The 19,531-nt window shown below is 41.4% G+C and overlaps 1 protein-coding gene across 7 annotated transcripts in view; it reads right to left on the bottom strand.

Annotated features, from left to right (window-relative positions):
- dlg5a (discs, large homolog 5a (Drosophila)) overlaps positions 1-5,219 on the bottom strand; it is a 104,409-nt gene extending 99,190 nt beyond the window's left edge. For all 7 annotated transcript variants that reach the window (XM_055661672.1, XM_055661674.1, XM_055661673.1 and 4 more), the window contains exon 1: positions 5,008-5,219. The gene's annotated coding sequence lies outside the window, so the exon portion shown is untranslated. The remainder of the gene's footprint in view (positions 1-5,007) is intronic.
- Between the last annotated feature and the right edge of the window lie 14,312 nt (positions 5,220-19,531).

Here is a 19,531-nt window from a genome sequence, read left to right as displayed (position 1 = left end):
TAACTCTGTTTTTCTTTCCACAGATACCACCAGATATGCTGAGTACTTCCAATGGTTTCAGTTTCTTTCTTTAATGCAGTAAATCTCCTGGGAGAATTTGGCTCTGGGGAACTGGACGGGCCTTGACATGCTGGCAGTGTACAACACTATGCTTTTAGCAGGCATCATATCAGAATCCACGAGGAACAACAACATCACCCTCATCTATAAACAGAAAGGGGAAATGGAGGACATCAGAAATTGTTGGCCCATATCACTGATGAATGTGAATTACAAGATGCGGTCCAAGGTTGTCATCAATTGAGTCAGATGGATTGCCATACCAAGCGTAAAATCTCTGACAGCAGTGCACTGCTCCGAGGCACCATGTGCTGGACAAGAGAATGAACACATGCATGGTCAGGTTGCACCAGGAGAAAGCTTTTGATATATTATTGAACATGAATGAGCTATCCAAAATGGGCTTTTGGAGAAGGAAGCAGGAATAATATACAACTTCTCTCCACCGACATCAATTGCGCAATTCAAATTAACAGCTAGAAAACAGAAATCGTCCCAATCAAATTAGTCATGTAAGCTGTATACTCTTCTCTGTCTTGCTTGCATGTTGTATCAAGCCTCATGCTGAATCTATGTCGAAGCCCATGGGTACAATAGGGGTGAGAATGTCAGGCAGTAGGGCACTCACATCAAATCCTCCCTGTACATAAACAATATTACCATTTTCTGCACAAACGCTCTATCAGACCAACAACTGTGACTACTCTGACTCTCCTCAAGGGCCAGGATCAATCTCAGTGAGAGTGAAGTCGAACATATGAATAAATAGTCTGACTGATTATCTGTACCATCCAACATTACGTTAGACAATCTGAAGGTATGGCGAATCTGGTTCAGGGAAGCCATGAAATGCCAAGAATTGACTGGACTAGGTAGCCAAGGTGAAACAGAAACTGGGAATGTGGGAGCAGTTCTTTTTCTTGATGGCGAGCAAAAACCTAGTCATCATACAAGAGCTGCTTTTGATATTGCAGTATGTGGCAGAAATGTTGCCCATACACCATTCCTGCTCAGTCGCAATCACCCGAGTCATCTTCTGTTTCACCTCGAGATTCGGAATGGATCATATCCATTCAATGTTCAAGTTCTCCACAGAAAAAGGGAATATATATTCAACATAGCCCTTCTCCTGATGGCCACCTTTAATAGTTGCTGTATCAAACTGTGCAGTCAAGTACAAAAACACCAAACATCACCATGTGCGGAGGTTCTACCGGTCCCTGTTGTAAAGGATGGGCCTCTGCTACATAAAGCGCCTGGACCTCGCCACACTACTTGTCCTTCATAGGAAAGTTTCTGCAGAAAAACATCTCTTCTTCACCAGTCTATCAAGCAGCACTCAGCATGAAATGTAGAAACACAACCAGGACCCTGAAGGATGGTTGCCCAAGCAGACTGCCCGTCATTTGGCAGAATGCCTCACACACAGACAAGCACCAAGACATCACTTGGCTATAAGTGAGGTAACTCCCGTTAATAAGCTGTCCTTGAAATGGCTATAGTATGGATCTGTTTGCACTGTGCATTTGCCAAGCTCTGGATAAGGATTGAATGGTCCTCATCAAGATTCACTCTGAGCAATTGTGTAACAGGGGACTCTGTGAGCTCATATCCGGAGACAAACATCAACTACTGCTGTTAGATAATTTACTTGACATAAGACACCGTTGGTCTAACAAAACTGTCAGTCTTTGGGTAAAAGGGAATGTCCACGTGCAAATAGTGTGAACTGGACCACTCTAAAGTGCAGGAATATGTACTGAAGAACACAGCAAAACTTGGTGGAGTTATAAAGGTTCCATTGAAAAGGATGAATGAAAAGCCTCTTGCCAGTCCTGGACATTGAGGGACTGAGCCCTGTGTAACAGCTTCTCAAATGTTTCAATGGTGCAATATTTACAAAGAAAACATGCGAGGCTCTGGTGCACCGTAGGGGAATGCACTGAACCATTGGCATAGTGAGTGTCGAGAAAGATGAGTACCAATTGTATATAGTATAAAGTATATATTTGAAATATATAAAGTTCTGATTTACACTGCTGCTTTTGGGAAATGTTACTCATTAGTTAGATATACTCTTAAGCTATATTTCTTAAATGCCACAGTTTGTGAAAGTGGTTTACAGCCCCTGTTTTTTTATATTAATTCATAAACTGAGGGAAGAGAATCTAAAAAATAAGTGTCCACCAACAGGAAAATATATATTTGTCTTCACATTTCTTCAATTCCCTCTCAACTCCAAAAGATCCACACTTTTAACCACTTTGATTCCACATTCAGAATCTTCCATTACATTCTTCCAGATTTTCACCAGATCTGTTACTAACAGGTTAACAGAATTGACAGTAACTAAATGTCATTCTAGTTGTTGTAAATAATTCCAGTTCCAGCTCAAGAACCATCTACCTACTCGATTTTATGACTTGATACAACCCAACTAAATCATCCTTTAAACCCAATGCCAAGGAATAGGCTGTTCACTCAATCCATCATTTAAATTGACGCCTTGTAAATTATCGTAGGATGTAAAATTGTGTGCTTTTTTTTTAAAACAATGAGATCTGAACAACAAAATATCAATTACTTGTAATGTACAAGTGCATTAATTAATGCTTTAGATTTATTTGCATCTACATATTGACAGGAAAAGACCTTGCTTTCTTCAATGTCTCACAGGTAGCCATAAATGAAATATCATCCTTTCATTCTCGCTTGCAGCTGCAGCCTCGCCTTTGTACATAAAAGCATTCAAACAGAAAGATACACAACGTACATGCAAAGAATCTTTCTTTCATCCAAATAATCATTCTCACATTAACATCCAAACAAAGCCGCAATATCGCTGTGCTCATAGATGGTTATGCAGAGCCAGACATATAAAAATCAACTGGATATGTTCACATAGATTTACAAAGAGTTAGATCATCTTTTTATACAAATGGTGGATATTGCACAGCTCCTGAACTCACGCACAAGCCTTCTCAAACATAAGGAAACGGACAGATCCTGGCACAGTTACATACAATTACATAGCCAGTGCAAAGTAGCCTGGCAGGTTCAGTCAAGTGTAGCCAAGTGCATGGCTTCACGGAGGCCTAAGCACAGAATCACCCATAAACATTGACAGTGGTACTAACAGATTAAATATATCATTCTCATTAGAAAATATGCACTTCTGTAATCTCAAATGCTTATTCAAAATTTCAAAGCAAGCACATATCACTTTCAGGTAAATTGTAAGCATGGTGCATTTTATTCTCACTCGGGATCTCTCAAACAAGGTGTATTGCTGTACCAATAGGTAAAAGCGGTCTCATCCTCAGACATGGAAATAAGCAAAGCCAAACATACATTTATATAACTATAAATTTGTTTTATGCTCATAAATTGAAAGCACTCTGTCAGAATGACCATTACATTGTTCTAATCTGCAGACAAACTTTCATTGAGCTATACACTGATATAGATGGAGACAGTTCCTGCAATGTCAAAATGTACACCATTCCCATGCAGAAAGTTACACATAAATAAAAGTCAGGCACCCATGGAGGCAACTCACAGACATTCTTGTAAAAAGAAAGTCCTGTTTCCAAGTCAGATTAGTGTACAACTACACAATTCCACAAACAAGCTTATGTTTTGTTAAACAAATACATTTCAGTCAGGTTCTCAATCACAACGTAATTACTCCCTTACACAAAGATATACAACATACAAATGGCAGATTTCACAAGTCAATATACGACCCCAAGAAAACTCATGAATATTCCTGCCCTTATGCCACTGTACACACACGCCAGATGAACGGTAGATATGGGGAAAGTGAGGGAATGGAGTGGGAGCAAATGGACCCAACAGTTGCATCATGGAAACCAACCAACTGTCAGAGGGGATGTTGAGGAGGATGATGCCAGCAGACTGCAAGGGGGCATGTATAAAGTATTAATGTCTGATGGATGATGCCAGAGAGTAGACTCCATAAGAAGGATGGGTGCGGATGTGTTGATGTACAGGGAAGGTGCAGTGTTGTTGCGTAGAGGGTGGGTGTTCTGTGATAGGTGTAAGAGGTTGTTGAGTGTGCAGGAAGGATGTTGTGTTGATGGTTTGATGTGCAGAGAGGATGCTGGTGACAGGGCTGGGGTGTCGCAGGGGTCTGTCGCGTGGGGGGGATGTGGTGTGTGCATTTGTGGGTGGGGATGTGTTGATGGGGTAAGTGGGGTGGGTGCATGTGTGTGGGGTGTGGATGTGTATACCCATGTATGAGGGTGGGGTGTTTACGGGTGGGGTATGTGTGTCTGTGGATAGGGTAGGAAGTGTGTGTGCACGTGTGGGTGGGATGTGTATGTGTGTGTGTTGTGTGTGTGTGCTGGTGGGTGAGGTTGTGTTTGTGTGAGGTGTGTGGTGTGTGCAGGGTGGGGTGTGTGTATGTAGTGTGTGTGTGCAGGGTGGGGGGTGAGAGCGTGAGTGAGTGTGTGTATGTGGGGGGTGGGGTGTGTGTGTGATGTGTGCGAGTGTGTGTGCGGGGGGTGGGTGTGTGTGTGCAGGCGGGGTGTGTGTGTGAGTGTGTGTGCTGGGTGTGGTGTGTGTGTGTGTGTGTGTGTGTGTGTGAGTGGGGGTGTGTGTGAGTGTGTGAGAGTGTGTGGTGTGTGTGTGTGTGGTGTGTGTGTGTGAGTGCGAGTGAGTGTGTGTGTGAGTGTGCGTGTGTGTGCAGGTGGGGTGTGTGAGCGTGTGTGAGAGAGTGTGTGGTGTGTGTGTGTGAGAGTGTGTGTGTGAGTGTGTGTGTGTGTGTGTGTGTGGGGGTGTGTGTGTGTGTGTGTGTGGGGGTGTGTGTGTGTGTGTGTGTGTGTGTGTGGTGGGGGTTTGACGCGCGGGTCCACCCACGCAGCCCTCGCCCACCCACCCTGCCCCCGGGCGGCCCGTTGCCTCCCCGCTCCTGCCTTCTCTCACCTCAACTCTCGGTAGCGGCCCGACCGGCGCCGTTCCGCTGTTATCTGCAGCGCGGAGGGGTAGTGCGGCTGTGGGGGGGAGGCGGCGCTGCTCGGTGCCGGTACCAGAGGCCGCTGCCCGGCCCCATTCCCGCTCCCGAGGGCGCGCTCGTCCTCTCCGCTCGGCCGCTGCCTGACCGCTGGCCTCTGCGCATGCGCGGGGGGGACGGACGGACGGCCGGCCGGACGGCGCAACCGCTCACTGCGCCTGCGCCGCACGTCCCGCCCACGCACTGAGGAGAATCCCGGGCCGGGACTGCGCACTGCGCACGCGCCGCTGCCGGCCGCCGCCCCGTGCTCCTCACTGCTCATGCGCTGCTGCCGGCTGCCGGCCGCCCCGTGCTCCTCACTGCTCATGCGCAGCTGCCGGCTGCCGGCCGCCCCAACCGTCCCAACCGCCTCTCCTCGCGTCGATCTCTTCAGTGCGCCTGCGCCGCCGAGAACGGGAGGCGCCCGTCGTGGAACGGACACGAAGGACAACATGAAGAGTAAGCTCAACTTTCAATGACAGCTGCGTTTTTCCTTATTTATGGCGCTGAAGGATCACAGCATGCAGCTTCTGGCCCATTTGTAGAAATTGTTCATAAGTTATAGGAGCAGAAATAAGGCCATTCAGCCCATCGAGTTCACCAGACTGATTCCTGGGATGTCAGGACTGTCTTATGAAGAAAAAACTGGATAGACTTGGTTTATACTCTCTAGAATTTAGAAGATTGAGAGGGGGGATCTTATAGAAACTCACAAAATTCTTAAGGGGTTGGACAGGCTAGATACAGGAAGATTGTTCCCGATGTTGGGGAAGTCCAGGACAAGGGGTCACAGCTTAAGGATAAGGGGGAAATCCTTTAAAAGCGAGATGAGAAGAACTTTTTTCACACAGAGAGTGGTGAATCTCTGGAACTCTCTGCCGCAGAGGGTAGTTGAGGCCAGTTCATTGGCTATATTTAAGAGGGAGTTAGATGTGGCCCTTGTGGCTAAGGGGATTAGAGGGTATGGAGAGAAGGCAGGTACGGGATACTGAGTTAGATGATCAGCCATGATCATATTGAATGGCGGTGCAGGCTCGAAGGGCCGAATGGCCTACTCCTGCACCTAATTTCTATGTTTCTATGAGTCTACTCCGCCATTCTATCATCATGGCTTATTTATTTATTTATTTTATTATTTATTTCGAACAGAATTAAAGAACAAAAAGCAAGTGTGAAACAGCATACAAAAAAACAAAACAAAAATATTTATAAAGTTCCATTAACAATATCTATAAATAAATTAAATCATAAGTGTCTGAAAAGGAGCAGGAAGAAGCCAAAGCTTATTAATTCCCTCCCCTTATTCAACTGCTTGTAATTATCTTATACAAATTTAGCAGCTATATGTACACCATATGTACACCAGCCACTATATGTACACCAAATTATTTACATTTGAACACTAATCAAATATTTACAAAGCCATACAAAAAAAAAGAAAACAAAAAGAAAAAACCCGCATATACTATACAGTATCTTAGTCATATTTACAACCCATCACTCTATAATCACCCTTCCCAATACAATCAGTATAACAAATATCACAATCACCTATCCTCATCCCAATATCCTTTTAAACGAGTGTTTTTGAACATTTTTTAAATTGAATTATGCTTGTGCTAAGTTTTATCTCCTGTTCCAGACCATTCCACAAATTCACACCACATATTGCTATGCACATACTTTTAAGAGTTGTTCTGACATTGAGTTTTTTTTTATTATGTTCCCCTCTCAAATTATGCCCACCCTGTCTTTCCATAAACAGTTTTTGTATATTTCTTTTGCATATATGGCTGATCTATCTCTCCCTCTCAACCCCATTCTCTTGCATTCTCCCCATAACCCCTGACACCCACACTAAAGAAGAAGCTATCAATGTATAAGAAGGAACTGCAGATGCTGGTTTAAACCAAAGAGAGACACAAATAGCTGGAGTAACTCAGCGAGACGGGCGGCATCTCTGGAGAGAAGGAATGTTTGACCTTTTGGGTCGAGATCCTTCTTCAGACCAATCAATCTCTGGCTTGAAACTATCCATTGGCTTCACCTCCACAGCCGTCCATGGCAATGAAATCCACAGATTCACCACCCTCTGACTAAATAAATTCCTCATCTTTCTAAAGGAACATCCTTTAATTCAGAGGTTATGGCCTCTGGTTCGAGACTCTCCCACTATTGAAAACATCCTCTCCACATCCACTCTATCCAGGCCTTTCATTGTGTCATCGAAAACTGTGAGTTATGATAAAATTGGGTTTGATTTGTAAGTAAGTCTCCAAGATCAGTCTTACCCAAGGACCAACACACCTCGGACTGTCCTATTGTTTAAAACCGATTTGCTCTGGTAAACCAAATGAAAAATTCCCCAATGAGCAATTAATTGTTGTCAGTCCCAAAAACTACTATTTCCAGCCTTTTACTATATCGTTACTTGGGAATTATTTGACTAGGTTCATAAGTTCTAGGAGCAGAATTAGGCCATCAAGACTACTCTGCAATTCAATCACAGCTGATCTATTCCTCTCAACCCCATTCTCCTGCCATTTCCCTATAACCTTTGACACCCTTTCTGATCAAGAATTTGTCAATTTCTGCCTTAAAAATATCCAATGACCTAGCCTCCACAGCTGTCTGGCAATAAATTCTGCAAATTCACATGGTGGCCCTTTTCATCCCAATTCAAAATAGCTATCGTTAATTTTATGTCATTGGTTGTCCAGAGTCAGTAGAAGCAAGATTTTTCATATTAAAAGCAGATGGTTATGCATATTGCTCCCTATATGTCCCTATCGGGGCCCCAAATTGCTTTCCAGCCAAATTCAATACATGTTGAAATTTGATCAGAGCAGAAAACATACTCACAGACTGTAATGTGTTTACAAATGTCAAAGTTTCATAAAAATACTGTGGATGTTGTAGATCTGAAATGAGAATGCAAGAAATTAGACCAGGAGTAGGCCATTTAGTCCCTGAAACCTATTCCACCTTTAATCACCATATTCCTGCTTTTCCCAAAATCTCTTAATTAATATTTATAAATAGAATTTTAGTTTGAAAGGAAATCAATTCCTCACAGCCCTGCAAAATAAAGAAATCAATAGTTCATAACAGCGTGGAAACGGGCCCTTCGGCCCACTGAGTCCGCACCAACCAGCGATCCCCACACATTAATACTATCCTACACATACTAGGGACAATTTACAGTTTTGCCAAACCAATTAACCTACAAACCCGTACGTATTTGTGGAGTGTGGGAGGAAACCGAAGATCTTGAAGAAAACCCATGTAGATCAAGTGGAGAACGTACAAACTCTGTACAGACAATTCCGGGTCACCGAAGCTGTAAGACAGCAACGCTGCCACTGCGCCACCGTGCCACCCTATTCAATGGCTGTTGGAAGATCTGTAAACAAGGCATGTAGCCCCACTAATAAATGCTGTACTGCAGAATATTGCAAACTTATATCTCAACTGTAGCTGTTATGTCTTTGGACAACGATATGGCTGTTTGAATTAGGTTTTATGGAGCTTCTGTATGGTCCCACTGCATTATTCCAAAATGGAGGGAACAGTGAACATGGTGCAACACCAGTCGAAGAGCAGAAAGAGAAGATAGAGGTTGTGTGGTCCAGGAGTTAGTTTTATAAGTATTCATCACGAGCGACTTATAACTATTAGGTTTAGGTTTATTATTGTCACGTGTACCGAGGTACGGTGAAAAGCTTTGTGTTGCGTGCTATCCAAACAAGATCCGATATACTATATATAAATATAATCAAGCCAAACTCAAGTACAATAGATCGAGCAATGGGGAAGATGTAGAGTGCAGAATGTAGTTTGCAGCATGATAACACGTCAGTTCTATAGACAAAGCCCAATGTCCACAGTTGAGGACTTTGAGGTGAATCAGACAATATCCTTGCCTAAGTGTTCATTTTGTCCCAACAAGCATTTCAGGCAATTTGTTCAAGAACTTATTTCCATACATTTCAACTTTAAATGCTGATACCATCCAACCAACATCAGCTTTGTTGATCAGCTTTATTGATCTCAGTGCCTGTGCAAAGTGGCGTCAATACCAAGTCCAATAGGTCAAACAGGCTCAGAATGCAGAGGCAGAGAGGAGCAAGATGCTGGAAAATAGTTCCCACAGAGAAAGAATGATCTTGGAAGGGTGGTGGTGATGTCACAAACCTATCTAATCCTTGCCAATATTTAGCTTTGAACCAGAATCACTAAACTACATTGTTTTATCTGGGACATTGCTGTGTTGAATGAAGATGCTGTTTGAATGCACGTTAATCAACAGGGATAAGTATACTTGAAACAATTTCAATGGGAGGAGTAAGGTTGACCAGGAAATAAACTCAATGGGGAATTTCCACAATTTTAGATTTCTAGGTTTTCATTAGGAAAAGGTCCTATTTGATTTGTTCAGACGAAATAACATTAGCATGGAGAGATCAGGGTCAGTTGGGGGGGGGGGGGGGGGGGGGGGGGGGGGGGGTTACGAAATATAAAGATTCTATCATTAACCTTTGCTCAATTTCAAGAGAGTCAGTCAGTGGGGTGTGGAGGCATATTTGCAATTTAACTTCCATACAGATTTGTGGCACTCTGATCCGGTCACCTTCCTCCAATAATTGAAGAACCAGTGAATTACTTCTTTTCTGCAGATGCTGGAGACACTCTCTATGAAAAGGCATCAGTCAAGGGTCACTGACTCACCTATATTTCGAGAAAAGGGAGACCCTGTACTTAAAATAAAATGCTAAGATAATTGTCTTAAGAGCAATTAATCTCATAAACCTCTTGTAAATAGTCCTCAATATTCATTTGGTAGTGGGAAAATTGGTTCACAGACAACTGGCTCTTTCTGTGTAGAAATATACTCTATTGGCTCACAAGTTTAATATTCAGTAGCCAAAGCTGCAGGGGGATTTAACTAATGTAACTTAATATTTCAAACCTTTGTCACTGACAAACACTGCAGATGAATATGGTATTCTTTCTCGGCCTCAAATTTTCCTGGCCCTTTTTTACTCTTCCAGTATATTCGGCAAACTAAAACCCTCACGTTTCCACCTAGATGCGAATAGCGGATTGTGCCTTCTGTAAAAATGTACAAATAGGGATAAGAGAATAGTGCCATGATTAAGAAATCATCTGATAGTTTGACTTCAGTATGCATTATAATGAAGTTAGTGCGCCATCTTGTGGCCCTCTTCAAAGCATGAAACATTGTGCAATCTCAGAGTATTAAGTGCAGAAATCATGATTGATGTCAGTAAATATGTTCCCATCAATAGGATGCAAACAATCTTGGAATAGGGAATTAAGTGAGTCTAAAGAACGGTCCCAACCCGAAAGGGCAACCAGAGATGCTGCCGGAACTGCTGAGTTACTCCAGCATTTTTTATTATCCAGCATAATATAGAAATGCATTAATTGGGATCGCAAATTGTTACGTTCTTTATCTTTAGTTCTTAGCTTTGCTATAATTATATTTTAAATTCTCTTATAGATGAAGAGAAGTTAATGAAATCAGAAATTATGTCTGAAGAAGGGTCTCGATCCAAAACATCACCCATTCCTTCTCTGCAGGGATGCTACCTAACGCACTGAGTTACTCCAACATTTTGTGACTCTCTTCGGTGTAAACCAGCATCCGCAGTTCCATCCTACACATTTGGAATATAGGAACTGGTTAATGAATAATAAGGAGTAAAAGTGTTACTGTATTTATGGGCTTGTCTCGTGTTGGAATTATTGAGATAGCCAGCCCTTTGATGGCTGTGATATGAAAAATTTGAAAAAAATGTGCTTTTGAAAATGAGGTTCACTAAGTTTCTGAAAAGAAATATTTTCCCTGTGTTTAAGATACCGAGTTACACTCTTGATAAATATTTAATTTGTTTTAATCTATAACCAATAGAGCACGAGAATTGAAGTGAAATGACTGGAATGACTCATTCATATTTCATAAATTGAATTGATCACTGTTAGCTTAAGTGTGAAATTTATTAATTTTTTCAATTATGCACCCTTAAATACCTGGAGTGATTTTATAAAATGAGGATTTAGCAATAAAGCAAAAGATTGTAAGGCTATATCCAGAAATGTGTTAAATGTGATCTGAAAATTGATCCTTGTTCTTTATCTTTAGTTCTTAGCTTTGCTATAATTTTTTTAATACTCTTGTAGATGTAGAAAAGTTAATAACATCAGAAATTGCATTTCCAAAAGGAAATATATTATAGATATTATGATGCTAAACTGGCAACAATCGAATACATATAGACAAGTGCTATTTTGATACCAGTTTTCCCTGAGATTAAAGGAGGTGAGGTAAGAGTCAGCTAATTCAGTGGCAGTTATCAAGCCTACAAGGTAAAATTATACAAGCAAATCGAACAGCTTTGTTAAAGTCTGATATTCATCATTTTAATGACTCCGAAAGAATGTCCTGAGAATATGTACAGCCACCAGCTCATCCTAAAGCCCCATCCCACTTTCACGACCTAATTGGCGACCTCTGCCGAGTTTGGCCTTGATTCATACTCGCAGCATGGTCGCCATGAGGTCGTAGGAGGTCTTCGTAACTCTTCCTCGTGCTCGTGAGTGGTCTCCACGTACTCGTGCTCTCAAGTAGGTTGCGGCGTTTTTTCCAAAGAATAATCCTATATTAATCAAACTAAATCGTCAATTTTAGTGAAATGCTGAAGCTAATTCATTTGGTTCACTCAGTTCACATTTTAATGAATGCATTTATTGTTATTACAACTTTATGCCATCCCATTGGTACAAATAAAATTAATGGTTTCTATTTCAAACAGTAAACTGGAATATTGACCTCAACATCGAGTAAATTTAGTACAGTGGAGATATTTCTTCACTTAACCTAGGACTATCCAATGCAGATTATTCCTTCACAACCACAGTGCTCTGTACAGTGTGAGGTTGACCTTTCATTACTCTTTCTTCAGCAGGCAGATACTGTAGGTTGCATTGTTCCTCCATGTGAACTGTGATTTAAATCTGGATATTCCTTTCAGGAGAATGGTGCTCTGGCATTGAAATTAATCAACAGCCCAGTTCCACCTCCATGACAGCTCAGAACGGGTATTGCTGCATTTATCCTTAGAGAATTGCTGCTCAAGAAGGCAATGCCCCAGGCCTAACCTCTTCAACTGGTTCATCAACAACCTAAACATAGGTAAGCATTATTTGTTTGAGCCTAAGTACAAAACTAATTTAAACAATTGGAGATACAAAGAACTGCAGATGCTGGTGTACGTAAAAAGACACAAAGTGTTGGAGTAATCCAGAGGGTCAGACAGCTTCTCTGGAAAACATTTATGTTCCGTGTGAGAGAAGATCAGTCTGATAATTTCATCAGTCTGAGGAAGAGTCCCCACCCGAAACATCAGCCTATTCATGTTCTCCAGGTATGCTGCCTGACCTGTTGAGTTACCCCACCACTTTGTGTCTTTCATTCGGGTTCTGCAGTTTTATTTCTTGAATTATAGATGAACGTGCATTTTAAAAAAATCTGTCATCGTATGGCAAAGGCCAAAATGCAACTGAAGGTAAAGCAAACAACTGCAGAAGCTGGAAAACTGAAATAAAAACAGAGATTGCTGGAAGCATTCAGCATGTCAGGCAGCATTGGAGGATGGTAAAAGAGTTAACAGGCCTGGGCCATGGATCAAGAAATGGCATTATTTGAATTCCACCATGACAGCTGGGGGACTTAAGTTCATATAATTAAATGAATTAGGAGCTAAAAGCAATGGTGACCGTGAAACTACTGGATTGTCATTCAGATTCTTCTGGTTGATCAAAATCCTTTCAGAAGGAAATCTGCTGCCGTTAATAGGTCTGGATTATATGTAACTCCTGACCCACCAATGTGACTAACTGTTAACCACTAATCTACTATTCATAAACTCTTGTACTTGGGTATGCTTGTGCTTATGTAAAGCAACATTTTACAGAATGGGTCAATTTCACTGTACCTAGGTACATTGTTACATGTACCTAGGCACGTGTAGCAATGAAGCACCATTGAACCCCCCTCATTACAGGGGCAGTTAGATATGAATGATAAACACTGGCAATGTGAGCAACATTTAAATCCCATGTATAATTATAAAATGTATATATCTGCTGAATATTTCCAGAGTTTTCTGTTTTTGTAATTAAAATCTCAATGATGTGATATTCCTTTCCTGCTGCATACTGAAAGTGCTGGAGTCGATAATACTCATTTGTAGGATGAGTCATTCTCCCAAGCGTGAACTGAATTCACTGCATATTTCATCAATGAAGAAATTAGAATTAACAAAGTATAATATAACAAAGAAAAGGGCCGCTTGGCGCATCATGTTTCTTTCAAAGACCAATCCAATTTATTCCATTTCCCAATCATTTCTGAAGGTCCCATGAAATTGTCATTATCCAGCTGTCAAGTTGTCATTGAATCTACTTTCAGCATCGTTGAAGGCAAACCATTGTAAATCATCACTACACACCACGCTATCTCTCAACCTTTTATCGATTATCGCAAGTCTTATTCTGTTCCTGAAGAATTTTCTGCTGCTGAAAACTATTTCTCTTTAATTACTTACCAAAAAAAATTCAATGTTTTGAACATCTTAAGCAAATCTTAGGTTATCCACTGCCTTTCGAAGAGGACTACTGAGTTATCCTATTCAGTAGTTTTTAATGGTCTCCAATTCTAGTAAATCTAACCTAGATTCTCTCTAGGGACTTGGCATGTTTGCTAAAATATGATAGCCAGAATTGCTACAGGTAAGAACTTTGTAAAAGTGTAGCATGAGTTCCATGCTGTTATGTTGAATGCCTCTGATTACAAAGCCAGTATGCTTCCATAACTGCTGTAAGCTTGGAACTGTCATGGAACACACAGAGGGGGAGCTCAGTTCCATTTCTACATAAAATATTCCATGAATTTAAGTACATTTCCTTTGCCATATTTTACACACTTTTTTCTTTCTGTGCTGAACTATATTTTCACCTGCAAAATAAAAATAATTTGATGTGTACAAGTGCCTGCCATAGTCATGAAAGTTCTCATAGCTTCTCAGTAAAGTGATTCGGAGGAAAGCATTCATAAAGTCTGAATTTAGATGAATTAGAAAACTCATGGCTATTCTCTTGCACCTTGTAGAGCCTGTGTACTTAGCTCCATTCTGCTGAGCATCTTTACCCCCAGATTGAATCTGAGCAAAGTCGAAGCTCCCTGCACATTGCAAGCCTATGCTGTAATGTGCTTTGTCAACAGGATGGAACCCTTTGGTTCACTGAATCCATTTGTCATTAATCTATTACTAAATTTCTTGGCTTTGCTTGAGTGAGATTCCAATCTCATGAGGAAATTGAAGCACCAACTTTAAAATGGATTATTGAACATGGAATGTTGACAATTTGCAGCTCTCATTTCTTGATGCGTGCACAAACCATATTCTGTCAACCTTCCGGCATTCACAATTCCCCGCATCATCCCAGGTGCCTGTCATTCCCCTCCTATCTGACTTGATTTATTTTCCTCTATATCATCTACCTCTCTTTACCTATTTCTCCAACTCATTATTTTTATTTTCCTTGGTTTTAATGACGTTGCTTCTTTTCTTTCTGTGAGAAAAGGGTTAATAGGGATGGTTGATTTATACTAGAACTCTGAAAAATATAACTTAGAAAGAAATGAGCTTATCAGCAGAAGCCAGACTGCTGGTAGAATAAAGTAACAATATACAGAACAGAGAGAAATTCTAGATAAAGAAAGTAGCAAACAGATAGAAACTTCAGCCGAAGCCTTGGGAGTCTTTGACGTCAGGAGATGGTCCGAGACATTCCTGGACATTCTCGTGGGAATGTGGGCTTTATGTTATGATTGGACGAAACTCGATGGGGAGACATGAGGTAGTGACCATCTTCTGTGTGCCTCTAGGGGACATCAGAGGAAAGGCACCTATTCTGCAGAATATGAAATTAATAAAAACACTTCTTTGTCTGAATTTGTCTCAAGAGCATTTGTGATTTTTGAATCTCACATTTCTTATATTTTGTCTCTATCCATTCCTCTATCTCTTTTCTCCCCCTTGTTCCGGTTATCCTTTCATGCTTTTGATCCTGGATTGTCATCCTTTCTTTCCATCTCTCAGTCATTTCCCTTACCTCCTAAAGTTACTGATTTTGCCTATAGGTAACTAAACTATGAGTGTGCCTTCAGTTCACATTACCTTGTCACTTTACTCCATTCAACATCAGTATGAAAGCTTCACCTCCTGACACTGTTGTGGTTTATACTAAAGAACAAGCAGTCCATCCATTGGAAGTGCTTGTACATCCAGGGCAAAATTATGATTTGAAATGACTGGGTACAGTTAATCTCATATTATTGTGGTCCATTTTAGAATCATTGTTGGTTGAGCACTATAACCATTCTTATTTTCAAAAGATTCAACTCCAGGGGAAATAATGAAATCTGATGTTAAGATAATGAGAGTGGGTCCAGAAAAATATCTGCAAATGGTTCCCTGGATGGGAAGATCAACACAGAATGCTGTTGAGACCTGAAACGTCACACATTCCTTCTCTCCATAGATGCTGCCTGGCCCGCTAAGTTACTCCAACATATTGTGTCTATCTTCGATGTAAACCGCATCTGCAGTTCCTTCCTACACGTAATTAGGAAGACGTTCAGTTCAGTTTAGTTTATTGTCACGTGTACTGAGGTACAGTGAAAAGCTTTTATTGCATGCTAACCAGTCAGTGGAAAGACAGATACTGGCACAGGTACATGGATAGGAAAGGCTTGGGGGGATATGGGACAAGCAAAGGCGAGAGAGTGTTGCTTGATTAGGCAGCTTACTTGGCATGGACGAGTTGTGCTCTATGACTCTAGCTCAATGACTGATTCAACATTGAGTCCAGAAGCCTGCAACATGCCCAGATAGAAGATGACTTACTGTTCCTCAATCTTGCATTAGATCTCAATGCCCCATTCATTTTTGATTCTCACAGGTTTCTATGCAAACTCAATGAAAAAGCAGTTCGAGAGACACAGTTTTTGAGATTACGTTTTTCTATCCCATATATGAAATTATTTAAAAAAAAAATCTAATTATAATATGAAGGAACTCTTTTTTCAAAACAAGATTTATTGTTCAGAAATTTGCAGCTAATTTAGTACGCCAATCTACATCGTTGTATTGCAGTGGTTGAGATTATCGCTAGTTCTTATTGCACATCGTATGGTAAAAAGTTAATTTCTTATTCTTAATTCATAATTTTTTATTAACCGAGTCAGAATGAAATGACAGCCTCTTTTTTACCTTAAAGCTAAAAATTTGTATCGAGATTTATCTGATATTTATCTCAAAAGGTGTGTTTGATGACAAACATAAACTAATCCAACCTGTGCTGTAGTAATTGGCATAATACTGTCAATGAGCGAGAAATGGCTGGTTCATTGACATGTTTGTGATTCAGAGTTGCATCGAAAAATGCAACTGTGAATTAAGTCTCATTGTGATCAGCGGTGCTACAGTATTTTATTATTTTTATTCTGTGGCAAAATCATGAACAATTTTAAAATGTCTTTCTTAGTGAATATTAAATACTTTGTTTCCTGGGCAACTGATGCTAAAAAAACATTATGTTTTGGAAAACATTATTTCAATTTTTGAGCATAAAGTTTCAGCTCTTAATTGTTATCCTCGCAGTTAAAAGCATTCAACTCCTCTAAAGGAGCTTAATGCTGCCTGGCCCTCTGAGTTCCTCCACCACTTTGTGTTTTTGCCTAAATTGTATTTTATTCTGTACAAACACTAAAAAAGCTAACTGCAGAAAATAAATCAGATTTCCTCTTAACTGTGAAGTGCGTATGTGTACTGAATTTTACAGTTGCTTCTCAAAGCTTCATAAATCTCATCTGCCATCATGGTCCAAGCTCTTATTTTGCACAAAATGTTTGCTGTATTTGCATACATGACAACTGTGGCCACACTTCAAAGAAATTCATTGTGCTTGAAGTGTCGCAATTCTGAGAACCATGTTAGACTAATGTATCAACACAGCTCTTTTATCTTTCACATGAAGGCACATTGTTTTTCCAATGGGCAATCACAGACTTATACAGTGTCCCTAACATTGAAAACTGACCCAAGTGGCTTAATTGAAGAATCAATTTACACGAATGATTACAGGAATGGGTGAGTTAGCATATGATGAACACTTGGCAGCACTGGCAGCACTGGGCCTTTACTCGCTGGAGTTTATGAGGTTTAGTGGGGGACCTCATTGAAACTTACAAAATAATGAAAGGCATAGATAGAGTGGATGTGGAAAGGATGTTTCCACTGGTGCGAGTGTCTAGGACCAGAGGTCATAGCCTCAGAATTAACGAGTGCTCCTTTCGAAAGGTTAGGAGGAACTTCTTTAGTCAGGGAATGGTTAATCTGTGGAACACATTGCCACAGAGGGCTATGGAGGCCAAGTCTGGATATTTTTAAGGCCCACAACCACCCCCCTCCATCTACTCTCCTCGCTGTCTCGGGAAAGCAGCCAATATAATCCAACATTATTGTTCCTCGGCCCCACACTGTCAGCTTCTATCCCTTCCAAAGATTCATAAACAGGACTGCCCTGGCAGACCCTTTGATTCTGCCTGCTTCTACCCCACAGATCTCATCTCTAAACCCCTTGATTCCATCCTATCCCCCCTTGTCCAGTCCCTTCCGACATTCATCCAGGACATTTCACACTCACTTCAACACTTCAATTACTTTGCATCCAGATCCCCATTGCCTCATCTTTACCATGGATGTTCAGTCCTTTTGCATCTCCATCCCCCTCCTCCACTAACATTCTCCTCCACCTGACAAGAACTTGTCCTCACCCTCAACAACTTTTCCTTTGACTCTTCTCACTTCCTCCACGTTAAAAGATGTAGCCATGGGCACTAGCATGGGCCACAGCTATGCCTGCCTTTTGGTCCGTTACATCAAACCATGGCCCAATTCTTTCTCCACTACATCACGGCTGCCTCCTGCACCTGTGCAGAACTCATAGATTTAATTAATAGACAATAGGTGCAGGATAGGCCATTTGGGTCTTCGAGCCAGCACCGCCATTCAATGTGATCATGGCTGATCATCCCCAAATCAGTATCACGTTCCTGCCTTCTCCCCATATCCCCTGACTCCGCTATTTTTAAGAGCTCTATCGAGCTCTCTCTTGAAAGCATCCAGAGAACCGGTCTCTGAGGCAGAGAATTCCACTAACTTCCAGCCTGCCCTCAAGTTCACTTAGGCTATTTCTGACACTTCTCTCCCTTTTCTTGATCTCTGTCTCCATCACGGGACAGACTATCAACTGACATCCCCTACAACCCTACCGACCAGAATCCTGCCTGTTGCAAAGTCGCCATCTCCCACTCTCAATTTCTCCATCTCTGCCGCATTTGCTCCCAAGATGAGGCTTGTCATTCTAGGACATCCGAGATGTCTTCATTTTTCAGTGAACATGGTGTCCCCCCTGATGTCACAGATGGATCCCTCACTTGCATCTCCTCTCTGTCCCATAGTCCTGCTCTCACCCCCTGCCACCAGACAAGAATGGAGTTCCCCAGGTCCACACTTTTCACCCCATCAGCCACCGTATCCAACACATCATCCTCTGACATCTCCATCACCTCCAACACAATCTCATCACGAGTCATCTTCCCATCTCCAACCCTTTCTACCTTAGTGGAGACACCACTCCCTATGTAACTCCTTGCTTCATTCATCCCACAAGGTTCTACAGCCTGCTAAATTCAGGCTATTGCTTCCACTTCTTTGCTTTTGCAGGATTTATGTATAACGTGTCTTTGTCGGTTGTCTGAGTCTGGGATGCTGCTACAAGTAAAATATTTATTGTAACTGTATTCACTGCACTCATGCGAATGACAATAGATTACACTTGACTTAATTTGACTTTGCTTCTGCCCTCCAAATTATTTCCTCCCAAGTGCCGACCCAGTTCCCTTTTGAAGTTTCAGATTAATTGTTTCCGTCTCCGATGCAGGCAACGCATTCCAGGTCATAACTACTCTCAGACATTGGGACAGGTACATTAAACAACATTTGGACAGCGACATGGATGGGAAAGGTTTAGAGGGATATGGGCCAATGCAGGCAGGTGGGACTAGTGTAGATGGGGCATCGCGGTCGGTGGGGGGCAAGCTGGGCCATTTTCATGCTGAATGAAAATTCAGTCATGCTAGGACTTGGTGTAAAAATCTTATTCCTCACAACTGCTTTGAAACTTTTGCCTCCAAATTTAAACCTCTCTGCTCTGGCCCATGTTTTTCCCTATTTTGTCTTAATCAAATATTATCCAATATTTTATGGCATCAATGTATTTGAATTTTAAAGGTTACAAATTCAA

The sequence above is a fragment of the Leucoraja erinacea genome, chromosome 34 (genome assembly GCF_028641065.1).
Source record: "Leucoraja erinacea ecotype New England chromosome 34, Leri_hhj_1, whole genome shotgun sequence".
Taxonomy (NCBI): domain Eukaryota; kingdom Metazoa; phylum Chordata; class Chondrichthyes; order Rajiformes; family Rajidae; genus Leucoraja; species Leucoraja erinaceus.
This window is presented reverse-complemented; position numbering and strand designations above follow the sequence as displayed.